Genomic DNA, 13,094 nt, shown 5'->3' on the forward strand with positions numbered 1-13,094 from the left:
GTGGAGCCATCAGATACAGAAGCTGATGAAAAACAACATGTAAATTTCCTAAATTAATATGGTGCATCAAAATACTTATTTAGCACTTTCAACTGTTTCTTTGTGATTCCTAAAATTACTTTACAGGCTGGGGCTGGGGGAAGACACTGCGCCCGCCTGGAGAAGCCTGTACAAGCCCCCCTCAATAAGAGAGCTGGCAATCTGCAGTGGAGGGTGTTACACACCATTATTGCTGTCAATTCTTTTATTACTGTTCTTAACCCTGCTGTGTCCGACGCCTGCCCATTCTGTGCTCAGAGAGAGACCGTGTTTCACTGTTTCAGCACTTGCTCTCGGTTGTCACCCATTTTTAGTCTTTTAACTCGTCTTTTTACTGATCTTAACCTGATTTTTAACACAAAGGTTTTTATTTTAGGGGCGCGATACACCAGAAGGACCAAACATGTGGACCAGCTGGTAAACTTCTTGCTGGGCCAGGCTAAAATGGCCGTCTATAAGACTAGGAAGAACAGAGTGTGTGGGGAGGGCAGTGAGGATGCAGTGAGAGTGTTTGCCATGCTGGTCAAGTGCAGAGTCAGACTAGAGTTTAACTATTACAGGCTGATGAATGATTTGGAGAGTTTTGAACAGGTCTGGTGTATTAATGATGCCCTTTGTGAATTGTATGACGGGGAGTTGGTTTTTATTATGTAATTCATTTATAGGGTTTAGTATTTGATGGTTGTTTTGTTGTGTGTATTGGGTTGCTTTCTTTAAAAGTGTACAGATCAGTGGCGGAGTTAATGCTTGTTGGGGGGAGACAAACAAAGGGGAACACTATTTTTTATTTATTTATTTATTTTCTTTTGTATGAATTATTGCGTGTTGCAAACAGGCAATGAAGTCTGATAAAAGTCAAAAAGTCTCTCTCTCTCTCACACACACACACACAGCCAGCAAGACACACAGAGCCAGCCAGCTCAGCGATGACATCACAAACATCTCTCTCAGGTGACTCCTATGACATCACAGAGCACGTACATTCCGTTGCTTGCCGTCTGTCAACCACTCAGTCACTGCCAGCCAGACTGGCTGGCTGACTGGATGGTGGGGCTGCTTGCTGCTGCTGCGTACCTTAGCAAGCTTATTTGCTTGACCGGCCTTCCTCCTCCGCCCACATGCCCACCTATGTCCGATCTGCTGTTCACCTGGATCACAGCTCCGCCCCAACAAGGCAGAGCCTCCCAAGAATGGTACAAACTCACCCACGATCCCCTCCACGGAAAGCTATAGCAAAAGGCAAAAGCATTATACGTAATGAAGAGGAACCCGAGTCCAAGACGCATCCGACCAGCCATACATATTTGTGTGTATTAAAGATCACATTTTATTACATTTAGATTTTCTGTACTTTATTACATCTTTTTGTGATTTTTAAATGTATTGTTTCTTTTCCTTATATATGTATGTATGTATGTATGTATGTATGTATGTGTGTGTGTGTCTGTGTGAAAGTGTATGTGTTTGTGTGTCTCTGTGTGAAAGTGAGTGTGTGTGTGTCTGTCTCTGTGTTTGTGTGTCTGTCTCTGTGTGAAAGTGAGTGTGTGTGCGTGTGTCTGTCTGTGAAAGTGTGTGTGTGTGTGTGGGTGTGACAGTGTGTATGAGTGTCTGTCTGTCATGTAACTCGCACATCTGTGAGGGCACCATTTTTGCAGAAAGAGATGTACACATTTTGGAGCAACATATGCTGCCATCCAGACATCGTCTTTTCCAGGGACGTCCCTGCATTTTTCAGCAGGATAACGCCAAACCACATTCTGCCCAGATTACAAGCGCATGGTTGCGTAGGCAGAGAGTGCGGGTGCTAGCATGGCCTGCCTGCAGTCCTGACCTGTCTCCGAATTGAGAATGTGTGGCGCACTATGAAGTGCAAATTAAGACAACGAAGGCCCTGTGCAGTTGCGCAGCTGAGGAAATGCATAATGGATGAATGGGGGGAAATCCCACTTGCTAAACTTAACCAAGTGGTGTCTTCAGTGCCCAAGTGCTTAATAAGTGTTATTAAAAGAAAAGGTGATGTTACATAGTGGTAAACAGTCGACTGTCCTAACTTTCTTGATTTCTTTTCACTGCTAATGAGATGCTGTAGAGTGAGTTAGTTATATTGCTTTCAGGAGCTCTAATCGTATTGATGAGTTCATGCAGCATTTGTAATTGAATTTCAAAAAGAAATCCTTGCTGTCTGGCCTGTGTGTATGAGATGTACTCTGTCAATCTTTGGCTAACAACTGAAACATTGGTAGAACAGAAATGGCAACATAAAAAAGAAAAGTACATTTTAAAAGAGCACATTAAATAGGATGAATATACAGTTTTTTACAATCACTTTGTCACTAATTTCAGAACCTTGATGTCATTTTTCAAAACTCTAGACACAAAACTCAAAACGGTCATCACTTGTAACACAGGCTGTCCAATGTTCAAAACATTGCATTGTGCATTCATATCTTTAAAGAAACCTTGCACTTGCAGACTTGTTGGTTCAAATAATTCATTTATCATGAAATACCATAGTAACATTTATTTAGATCACCCACACAGAAGATACCGATAGTTTCACTGTGTAGTTGTTCGTACAATCATTAAATATTGTAGTACAAAATATGTGATACATGTTTCATTATGGTACTACACATAAATACATCACTGTAAAAGGACTAGTAGAGAGAATACTACAGACACAGTGGAATCATTGAACAAAATCTGAAATGTATTGATGCAATACAATCAAATCACACCATAGGTTTCTTTGAATCCATGCAAAAATAATTAGCTACAAAAACGAACAAAACTACAGTAAAATGTCAACTGCAGTGTTCCTCACCTGGCTTAGTGTAAAAAGCAAAACAAAGGATTGATTACTGTACTTCTAAATTTCCAACAGCCCTGTGTTCAGGTTCAGGTTCTCACAACCATTTTTCACAAGAGGCATCTTGAAACTGAACATACCTGAACATACTCAGTCATCAGCTGCTTCACTCTGTCTGCATTTCTTTCAAAAGGCACACTATACTCTGTGCTACACATTGGTATGCAGTATACAGTCATTTGACAATTGAGAGTAGCCTAATGTTTAGTGCATGCTGAAGACTTGCCGCTTCTCAGTACGGACATTTCTGATGATTGAGGCCACAGTTGATCCTGAGTTGATTCTGAGGTTTGATTGAATCATTGTAGCTGCCTCAGTCATGGTCATGCCATGATTTACAACATGTTCTACAACTATTTCTCGGATTTCACTGGACACTATTTGCTGTTGCTGCCGCTGTCTGGTCCGTGGCCTTGTCCTCTACCACGTTCCCCCAACACCTCTCAAATGAGGCCCATGGCTGCCTCTCTGGTGAGGCCTAAGCCCTCCTCTATGACGAGGCCCACGACCACCTCTCAGAAGGGGTGCATGTCCCCTTCCATTCCTTTGACCACCACGTCTTCCTCCTCCCACTGCTTGACCTCTATTGTGACCTGGATGACTTGCCGGCTCCATGTTATCACTGTGTTGCTGGGGTGGATAGCACTCATTTCACTCGATACTCGTACCACAATGTGAAATCAATCATCAATAACCAGTTGGCAGTATTGGAAAAGCAATTACAAGGGCCTGCATACATACAGTAATGTCAAATCTGATGTGGAAGAACAATCATCTTCAACCAGGTTGGAGCGTTAGTTGCAATGCCTTTAATACACGCAGCGTGGAGAGGAACAGTGACTCAAGAAGATCCCAAAGTCGCTCTGCCTTCATTTTAACAGTCAGAGCTTTTATACACAAAAATCAAAGAGCTGGTTATAATCAGAAAGTCATTACTATGTTATCTTAAAAGTTAGCTAAGCAGAATTTATATCATTATAGGACAGAGTTCATAGATCAACACATGGATTAGGGAGCAGGCACTTCAATCATACTGTTTGACATTGTCTCCAAGATTCTCATCGTAAATAACAAGCAGAAATCAAACTACCTTCTGGCCTGACCTTCTAGCTTGACCTTATCTTTCTTAAGTATACAAGAGAGAAAAACAGGTATTAGAGAAAGAATTTCTAACTTTCCTTCCACACTGAAAACATGGTGTGGAAAAGTGCTACATGATGATGAATGATGATGAAATATTACATCCATAGATAATGTAGTCCAACTGGTTCATGCTCCTCGGTTATTGGTGTCAATGGATCTCATTATCCTGAAACTTTCATGATCGAAACATGGAATACTGTTCGTCAGTTTCCATAAAACTATGAATTAAGAGTAATGCAACAGTCACTTATCATTTTGAGCAGCTGTATCAATTGATAGTTAGATCTTTGTAATGAAATGAATAGACAGTGATCTCAGATGTAATGTGTGAATTGCATTTTGAAATGGTAATACTTTGACGTTAAGTTGTATCATTTTAGTTCAATGAACAAATGATCTGAGGTTGATGTGTATTGTATCCAAGCAATTGAAAAATGTGCATTTTGATCATCGGGTGTGAGTTTTGTGTCTAGAGTTTTGAAAAATGACATCAAGGTTCTGAAATGAGTGCCAAAGTGATTGTAAAAAAGTGTAATATCAGGGGACAGTGGCTATTACTGATCTGGCCTTCCGTGGCCTCTGTATTAATGTAACAGGTCACATTGTATGTGTACACTGATACTTGATAGTATAATATAGTACAAGTAAAAAACATACATAGGTATCATAGAAGTATTTTGCAGAAATGATTATGGATACTTATCAAAATGGAGAGGAAATGCTAAATCCAGTCTCCCCAGGCTGAGCTTCTATTGCTACACCTGCTAAGTGGCTGCTGGCCCCACTATATGGATAGAGCCACACCAAGTACAAGAGTCTCCCCATTGCTATTTATATCTCCCTATCCAGTCTTCTATACGTGTCAGGTATACAAGTGTGTGTGTGTGTGTGTGTGTCTGTCTGTCTGTCTGTCTGTGAAAGTGTGTGTGTGTGTGTGTGTGTGAAAGTGTGTGTGAGTGTCTGTCTGTCTGTCTGTCATGTAACTTGCACATCTGTTAGGGCACCATTAATGCAGAGATGTACACATATTGTTTATTTTCCATATATATGTATGTATGTATGTATGCATGTCCAATTGCTTTGACAATACAAATGCACTGAATTGAGACAGAGAGAGAGAGAGAGAGAGAGAGAGAGGTGCTAAGGCACATTTGTAACATAAATTAGGGAACATTTGAAACATGCTTAGGGAACATTCATAAGAACATAAGAACATAAGAACATAAGAAAGTTTACAAACGAGAGGAGGCCATTCGACCCATCATGCTCGTTTGGTGTCCATTAATATCTAAGTGATCCATGGATCCTATCCAGTCTATTTTGAAATGTTCCCAAACTTTCAGCTTCTACCACTTTCCATCTTGAATGCCTTGAAGCCCAATTTCCATTTGTTGTCCCCTGGTGCGTGTGTCCCTGCTGATCTGGAAAAGCTCCTCTGGTTTGAGGAACCTTTCATGATTTTGAAGACTTGGATCAAGTACCCACGTAATCTCCTCTGTTCCAGGGTGAAAAGGTTCAGTTCCCTCAGTCTCTCCGAGTAGGACTTTCCCTTCAGACCTGGAATAAGTCTGGTTGCTCTCCTCTGAACTGTCTCTAAAGCAGCAATATCCTTCTTGAAGTGTGGTGCCCAGAACTGTACACAGTATTCCAGATGAGGTCTAGCGCATTGTACTGTCTTAACATTACTTAAATTCTACACTTTTGACGATATACCCTAGCATTCTGTATGCCTTTTGTATTGCTTCCCCACATTGTTTGGATGGAGAAAGTGAATCCACATAGATTCCTAGGTCTTTCTCATGCATTACTTCATCTAGATCTGTACCTCCCATAGTGTAATTATAGTGGACATTTTTGTTTTACTGCATGTATTACCTTGCACTTGTCCACATTGAATTTCATTTGCCAGGTGTCAGCCCACAACTGAATTTATCTAAGTTCATCTGAATAGCATGTGCTGCCAAGATTGTATCTGCTAAGCCACCTATTTTAGTATCATCTGCAAATTTGACAAGGTTGCTAAGTATCCCAGAGTCCAGATCATTAATATAGATTAGAAAAAGCAAAGGCCCTAGTACTGATCCCTGTGGAACTCCACTAACAACCTCACTCCAGTTAGAAGTGACTCCTCTAATCTGTTTCCTATACATCAACCAGTTCATAATCCATCTACTTACATTACCCTGAATGCCTACAGCTTCCAATTTGAGGATCAGTCTTTGGTGTGGAACCTTATCAAAAGCTTTTTGGAAATCTAAGTATATCATATCATATGCTTTCACGTGATCTACAGCTGCAGTTGCATGTTCAAAAAATGTATTAAGTTAGTAAGACATGATCTGCCTCGTCTAAACCCATGTTGACTATCTCCAAGAATATGGTTTTCATTGAGATGCTCCTCTATTTTCTGTCTAATAATTTTTTCCAACATTTTACAGGTGATGTAGGTGAGACTGATTGGTCTGTAATTTCCTGGCTCAGTTTTGTCCCCTTTCTTGTGGATTGGTATGAAATTTGCTGTCTTCCAGTCAGTGGGAACATCCCCTGTTCTAAGTGTCATTTGAAATAATCGAGTTAACGGCCTATACATAATTTCCCTCATTTCTTTAAGTACTGTTGGAAATATCCCATCTGGCCCAGGTGATTTGTTTGATTTTAATTCTGCTAGTCCCTTTAGTACCTCCTCCTCATTTATCCTGATCTCTCTTAGGGTTTGACTGGATTGATTGTCAACCTGTGGCATGTCATCTGTTTTTTCTTTTGTAAAAACCTCTGTGAAATACTCATATAGAATATTTGCCACATCTTGTTCGTTTTCCAAGATACCTCCATTTTTGCCCTTTATCTGTTTCACCTCCTCCTTAATTGACCGCTTGCTGTTGTAATTTTGAAAAAAGCTCATTGCATTGGTTGTAGCTCCAAGAGCTATGTTTCTTTCTATTTCCCTCTTTGCTTTCCTGATCCCTTTCTTAAGATCTCTTTGCAGCTCAACATATTCTATGTATTTTGTTTCATCACCATCCCTTTTGTATGTGCTATACAACATTTTCTTCCTCTTTATATTTTTTTGCATGCCTCTGGTTTGTATGTATGTATGTATGTATGTATGTATGTATGTATGTATGTGTGGAAGGAAAGTTAGAAATTCTTTTCTCACAACTGTTTTTCTCTCTTGTATACTTAAGAAAGATAAGGTCAAGCTAGAAGGTCAGGAGGCCATAAGGTAGTTTGATTTCTCTTTGTTATTTACAATGAGACCCTTGGAGACAATGTCAAACAGAATGACCTACGTGCCTGTTCCCTAATACCATGTATAGACCTATGAACTCTGTTCGATAATGATATATGTTCTGCTTAGTTAGCCTTTAAGATAACATAGTAATGACTTTCTAGCATGTATGTATGTATGTATATATATATATATATATATATATATATATATATATATATATGTATGAATGTATGTATGTCCAATTGCTTTTGACAATACAAATGAATTGAGAGGGAGAGAGAGAGAGAGAGAGACAGACAGACAGACTGACAAACAGAAAAACAGACACACACACAAACACACACACACACAGAGCCAGCCAGCCCGCCAGCCAGCCAGCCAGCCAGCCAGCTCAGCGATGACATCACGAGCCTCTCTCAGCTGACTGCTATGACATCACAGAGCACGTACATTCCGTTGCTTGCCGTCTGTCAACCACTCAGTCACTGCCAGCCAGACTGGCTGGCTGGCTGGATGTGGGGGCTGCTTGCTGCTGCTGCGTACCTTAGCAAGCTTATTTGCTTGACCGGCCTTCCTACTCCTCTGCCCACATGCCCACCTATGCCTCTACTCCAAGATACTTATACAATAGAAAAACTATGGTAATAATAATATAGCCCAAGACAAAAAATATTAATCTTTCTAGACTGTATTAAAGTTCAGCACTTCGGAAAAATAGAATTATTTTGTATTTCAATAAAACAAAAATTATTACTGGTATCCACACACCCAACCAATGTAAATGTCACGGACGGTGTTAATTAGCTCCTTAATCACCATTACTTATTATATTTATATTTCACTTCACTTTATGCAATATGGCTTGTGTATTTTGTTTGGTTCTATATTGCCATTATTTTGTGTGTTGATTATCTTTCACTTTATTGTTTAATTTGTTATTCACTTAGTATTATTTTGATTGTTTGCACGCGTGCCTTATTATTTTTGTTTCTTCTTTCTTTCACAACTCACCTGGGTCCACCTGCACTCTTCACACGCGTCCCCACTTAATCACCCTGCCCTGGGAGAGGAGAGGATTATCTGCTGTAGTCCACTTTCCAATGTGGGAGGTCTCTGCGGCTCATATCTCATTCAATTATTTATTCATTTATCCTACATCAAGTTTATTTATTTTCCCACGTTTCATTCAATCACCATCAGAAGCTCTCTGTGCTAAAAGTGGCAGCACATTTGTCTCACACACATCAAACTCACCTTTTCCTGCTTCCCAAGCCTTATCAACTTACTCAGACCCTCGTCAACTTACTCAAACCCTCTTCAACTTTGGTTAACATTGCTCTGCATTCTAACAGCTATTCTTTCTCCTATTCTTAATTTCTTACAAGAAATGTATTCAGGTTTTTTTATCAATATGTTTTATTTATATTTATACAGATGTCACTCCATTATTCGTTTATTGAAGTCATATATGTACCTAACAAAATATTAGCCAATAGGCCATTGATCTCAATAATGATTCCCATAATCCTAGGACACCTTCTCTTTTACTCTTCCTTTCCATTCTTACTTTTCTCCTGTAAAGCATTTTATATTACTTGAGCTTACTTATTCTATAGTTGTAATCTTATACTTCTGCGGTATCTTACCCTTTTCCTACATCACTCATCTTAAAACCATGGTCTACTTTGACTTTCATTTCAGGTATTATATGCTAGGCACCAATAACCAAACATTTTCTGAAAGACTGTAACATGTCACCAGACTGTTTACATTCTCCTGCTTTCACAGGCTGTCAGGGCTGCACCAGGCTCTCTTCTAGCCTTTCGTTTCCTTGAATTTGACTTTTGACAGAGCTTGTCCATAACATGATGTTTAACAAACAAATTCTGGTTCTTCTTGTGGAGACACCATGACTATTTATGTATTACTATTATTATCCATCTGTTTATTCAATGTATATTTTGGATTACTTTTCTTATAATAGTCTTTCTTTCTGATTTCTGATGCTTGAGGCACTCTGTATAGAGCCAAAGATCCTCATGAATATGATAAATCTGTTGTTACATTTTTAAATATAATTCTAAAATGATTGCCAAAACATAGACATTTACCTTATATCACCTTCAAACTATACATATTCATAAACACACAAAGCACATACACATTGATATCTAAAGATAATTCAGATATCCGATCTGTGGCATGTTTTATTGACCCTGCAGTGTCTCAAACAGCCCTTATAACTTATTATTTAAGCTTATGATTATTTAGAATAAAATGTCAAATAATCCCACTCGATTATTTCATTATTTCACTATCTCAGTTTTCTTGATCAATTGTGAAAAAGTTCTGTTATTTCCTCCTCATCTGTAGAGGCTACATTAGCCCACTCCCCGGTCTGATATTCTCGTAGTAACTGTATCCAAATGTTGGGCGGACATTTAGCCTTCACGATGATGTGTACATCGTGCGGGTGAAGGAGGTGAATAACCATCTTTTCATCTAGAATATCCCAAAAAGTTGTGTTACCCTGGTTTGGTTTTAATTTTGGGAGGGACACCCATATCATTTCTTTTTCTCCTGGGGAGAAGGGGACATGGGTTTTAGTCGTATAGACTATTGATTGACCTTCCTCTTTACTCTGTCTAGTTTTGACTTGCATGGGTGCAGCTGGGACCATTTTCAGAGCGGTCAGATCTGGATACAATGTATTATTATAACCAAAATCAGTGATTGATTTATATTCCGGATTATATGGGGGAGGAGCGCTAGCAAAACCTCCTTTTTCATATTCCCATGCTTTGCGATCTAAATCATCCCAATCGGGCCTGTCGTCCTCGGAGTGATCTGTGTCGCGACGCGCTCCTAACACGGCAGCACATCGCGCACCTACACCTTCACCTTTTCTGACCACTTTTCTTGCCCTTCTAATTTGCCTTGTAGTTCTATTAATTCTATCGTATTTTTCACAACTTCTTCTCTCAATTCACATTACTGTTTATGATGATCTTCCATTTCTGTTATTTTCTTTTCTTGATTCTCACCAACCTGACACAATATCACAATTCCTTTCTCTGTCTTATCTGGTTGTTGTTGCTTCCACCAGTCCCGGTGCTCCTTCGGAGACCAGTCTTTCTCCCAACTTCCTTCCAACATTTTCTTCTCTACATTCTGTTTTTTTATTTCTCAAAAAACCAATAATGCTGGTGTCACTCACTGTGACGATTTATCTGAAATATTACATTATTATATATTATATATATATATATATATATATATTATAATAAAAACAAACACTCTAGTAAGGTACGGACACCCGTACATGACACTGGCTAAGGTAAGGGAACCCATAAACAACCATAAGCACCCCCGGACCTAGGACAGACTGTAACTTGCTAACTTGCTAACTTGCTAACTGTTTTGTTTGCTTCACATCGTTTGCTGCTAGTTGCATGCCAAACGAGTTCGTTCTGTCCAAAATATAAGCTTTTTTCTTCTAATAAACTCAATAAAAATACAGTGCACTAGCAACTATTTCCCTTTCAAAAGTTGTAGTCCCGTTTCAGTTAAAACAAAATGTGTTCTTCAAACAAAGAAAATACTTGTGTTTCTTTTCCCTCTTTACCTGCTCTTATCACAAAGCTTCTCAACACAATCTCAGGTGCAGGTGCACTCTGCGCTATCCTTTGCCCGAGCTTTGTCCAGGAAAACTCACTGTAGCCATCTTAGTTCAACACGGGCTCTCCTTACCTGCGAGTCACACGGGTCCAGTTCACTTTGCAAGTGAACAGTCTCTTCTCAGAAACAATAAGGAAACTTGGAAAGAAACACAATCCCAGGTCGGTGTTAAAAAAAAGTTCTTTGTTTTCATATTAAAAGAAAACATTTGTATTTTCTCTGCACACTTCACAGCTCCAATTAGCACAACTAATCCCTGCCCCCCTCAGAACCGTCACTAAAGAAAGGTACTCACAGTCATTTTAAATATGACATCCTGTAGTGTTTGTTTTCAAAATATGATCTTATTATCACTTGAACCAAATAAATCCTTTGACCCACTAATACCAAATTACAGTTATGGGGGCCACAGATGTGATTTGAAAATACGATCTTCCATGTCTTTCTGTTGTGTTTTGACCTGGGGATCTGTAATTGTCCAAGTGGCTACTGCACATGTACTTATTTAATATTAAATGTGTTATTTAATTAGGCTTGGTTCTGGTGAGCATGTACAAGACGTCAGCTTTTTAAATAACTGTGTGTATTGGATCATACACATTTTAGAAATACTCTCTCAAACTTCCCGCATTGGTACCTCACCAGGGAGGTTGAAAACAGCAATAGCATTGAAAAAGTGTGATTGTAGTTCTGCTCTTCTGCAATATATTTCTACAATATCTTTAACATCTTCTTTAACATTGTTTTAAAGGCTGGGACCAATATGGTGGAATATCTCCAACACACGGACATTGAGAGACTCGACCCCTTTGTGCTGCTGCTCAGAGACCAACTCTCAGTTGTCTCTGAGTAGGCTATGGATCAACTTCCTTTCCTAATATGAAGGAGACCATGGATACAAAACCTATGAAAAACAGGTGATTATTGTTATTCTTCTCATTATAAACTACTTAATACATCTCTCCCATAAAGTACAACAGGATAGTGGTGACGTCATTCAGGATTGGATTGCCATTGGTCAAAAGCCCTCTGAGAGAAATTGTGTGGCGACACTCCACACTCTTAGAAGAAATTGTTCTGCACAGAACCATAAAGGGTTCCTCGAGTAATCGCTCTGGTGGATCCCTTTATGGTTCTATGTAGAACCCCTTCAAAGGGGTTACATGAAGAACCCCCAAACATAGCGTTCTACACAGAACCATTCGTTTTAAAATGTTATATATAGAACCCATTCAAAAGGGGGACACGTGCTATACCTGAATTTGTTTTCCAAATACAATCTTTAAAAAATGTATGATTTCATATATACAAACACACATACACAACGTAGAAATCGCACTACTAGTGAAGTAACTTCATTTACATTATATGCCACAACTCCTCAATTTGGAACGCAAAAACAAGACATCTGATGTAAAAGTGTAAACTAATTACGAACAGCACTTTTGATTTTTATCTTCAATTCAGGGGCTACTTATTCGAACAGTAAACTGTATTCTCTCTTCAGAGTGACTGGAATGTTTTTGCCTACATTCAACTTAAATATGAAAGTTTCCAAAAACGGCATAGTTTTCTTTAAGGCTATTCAATGCCAAACACAAAATTCTCTCTGCTTTCAGTGCTTGTCCTTCAGCACAATTACACAGGTTCATGATGTTCTCATTTCAATACATTGTTTTCTTATTTAAACTATTTGACTTTGAGCTTACATTGAGAATAAAATCACTTTTGCAAGTAAAACCTGGCCAAGAAAGGAAGCAGCACTACAATAAAACAATACACAGAATACAAAGCAGTTCCTTCAAAAGTGAAAGTGATAAAGAGTGATGTCTGTCAGTAAATTACGTTGAGATACATATTGGTTATTTTGAATTAGGAGTCCAACTTCAATAACTTCTATTAACAAGCCAAAATACAGATCAGAATTACGGGTAATTGAAAATAATATGTAGCGCCTAGGTAAGCTTGGATGTGTTCAGAGAAACACTAAAAACGGACCTTCCTCACACCCGTCTTGTTGAGGTGGACGTGGTCATACAGGTGATGTGGCTGGATGTCTCAGTGTGTGCCAGGTGGACGTTGGGGAGGAGGGCACATCTTCGGGATACTTCTGCGTTGATGGCCTGGATGATG

The 13,094-nt window shown here is 39.1% G+C and overlaps 1 non-coding gene across 1 annotated transcript; it reads right to left on the reverse strand.

Annotated features, from left to right (window-relative positions):
• Positions 1-1,201: 1,201 nt before the first annotated feature.
• On the reverse strand, positions 1,202-1,316 carry LOC136722406 (U5 spliceosomal RNA). Its single transcript, XR_010806307.1, has one exon. It is a non-coding gene; the product is annotated as a U5 spliceosomal RNA (small nuclear RNA).
• Between the last annotated feature and the right edge of the window lie 11,778 nt (positions 1,317-13,094).

Source organism: Amia ocellicauda, unplaced genomic scaffold (assembly GCF_036373705.1).
Source record: "Amia ocellicauda isolate fAmiCal2 unplaced genomic scaffold, fAmiCal2.hap1 HAP1_SCAFFOLD_138, whole genome shotgun sequence".
Classification (NCBI taxonomy): Eukaryota; Metazoa; Chordata; class Actinopteri; order Amiiformes; family Amiidae; genus Amia; species Amia ocellicauda.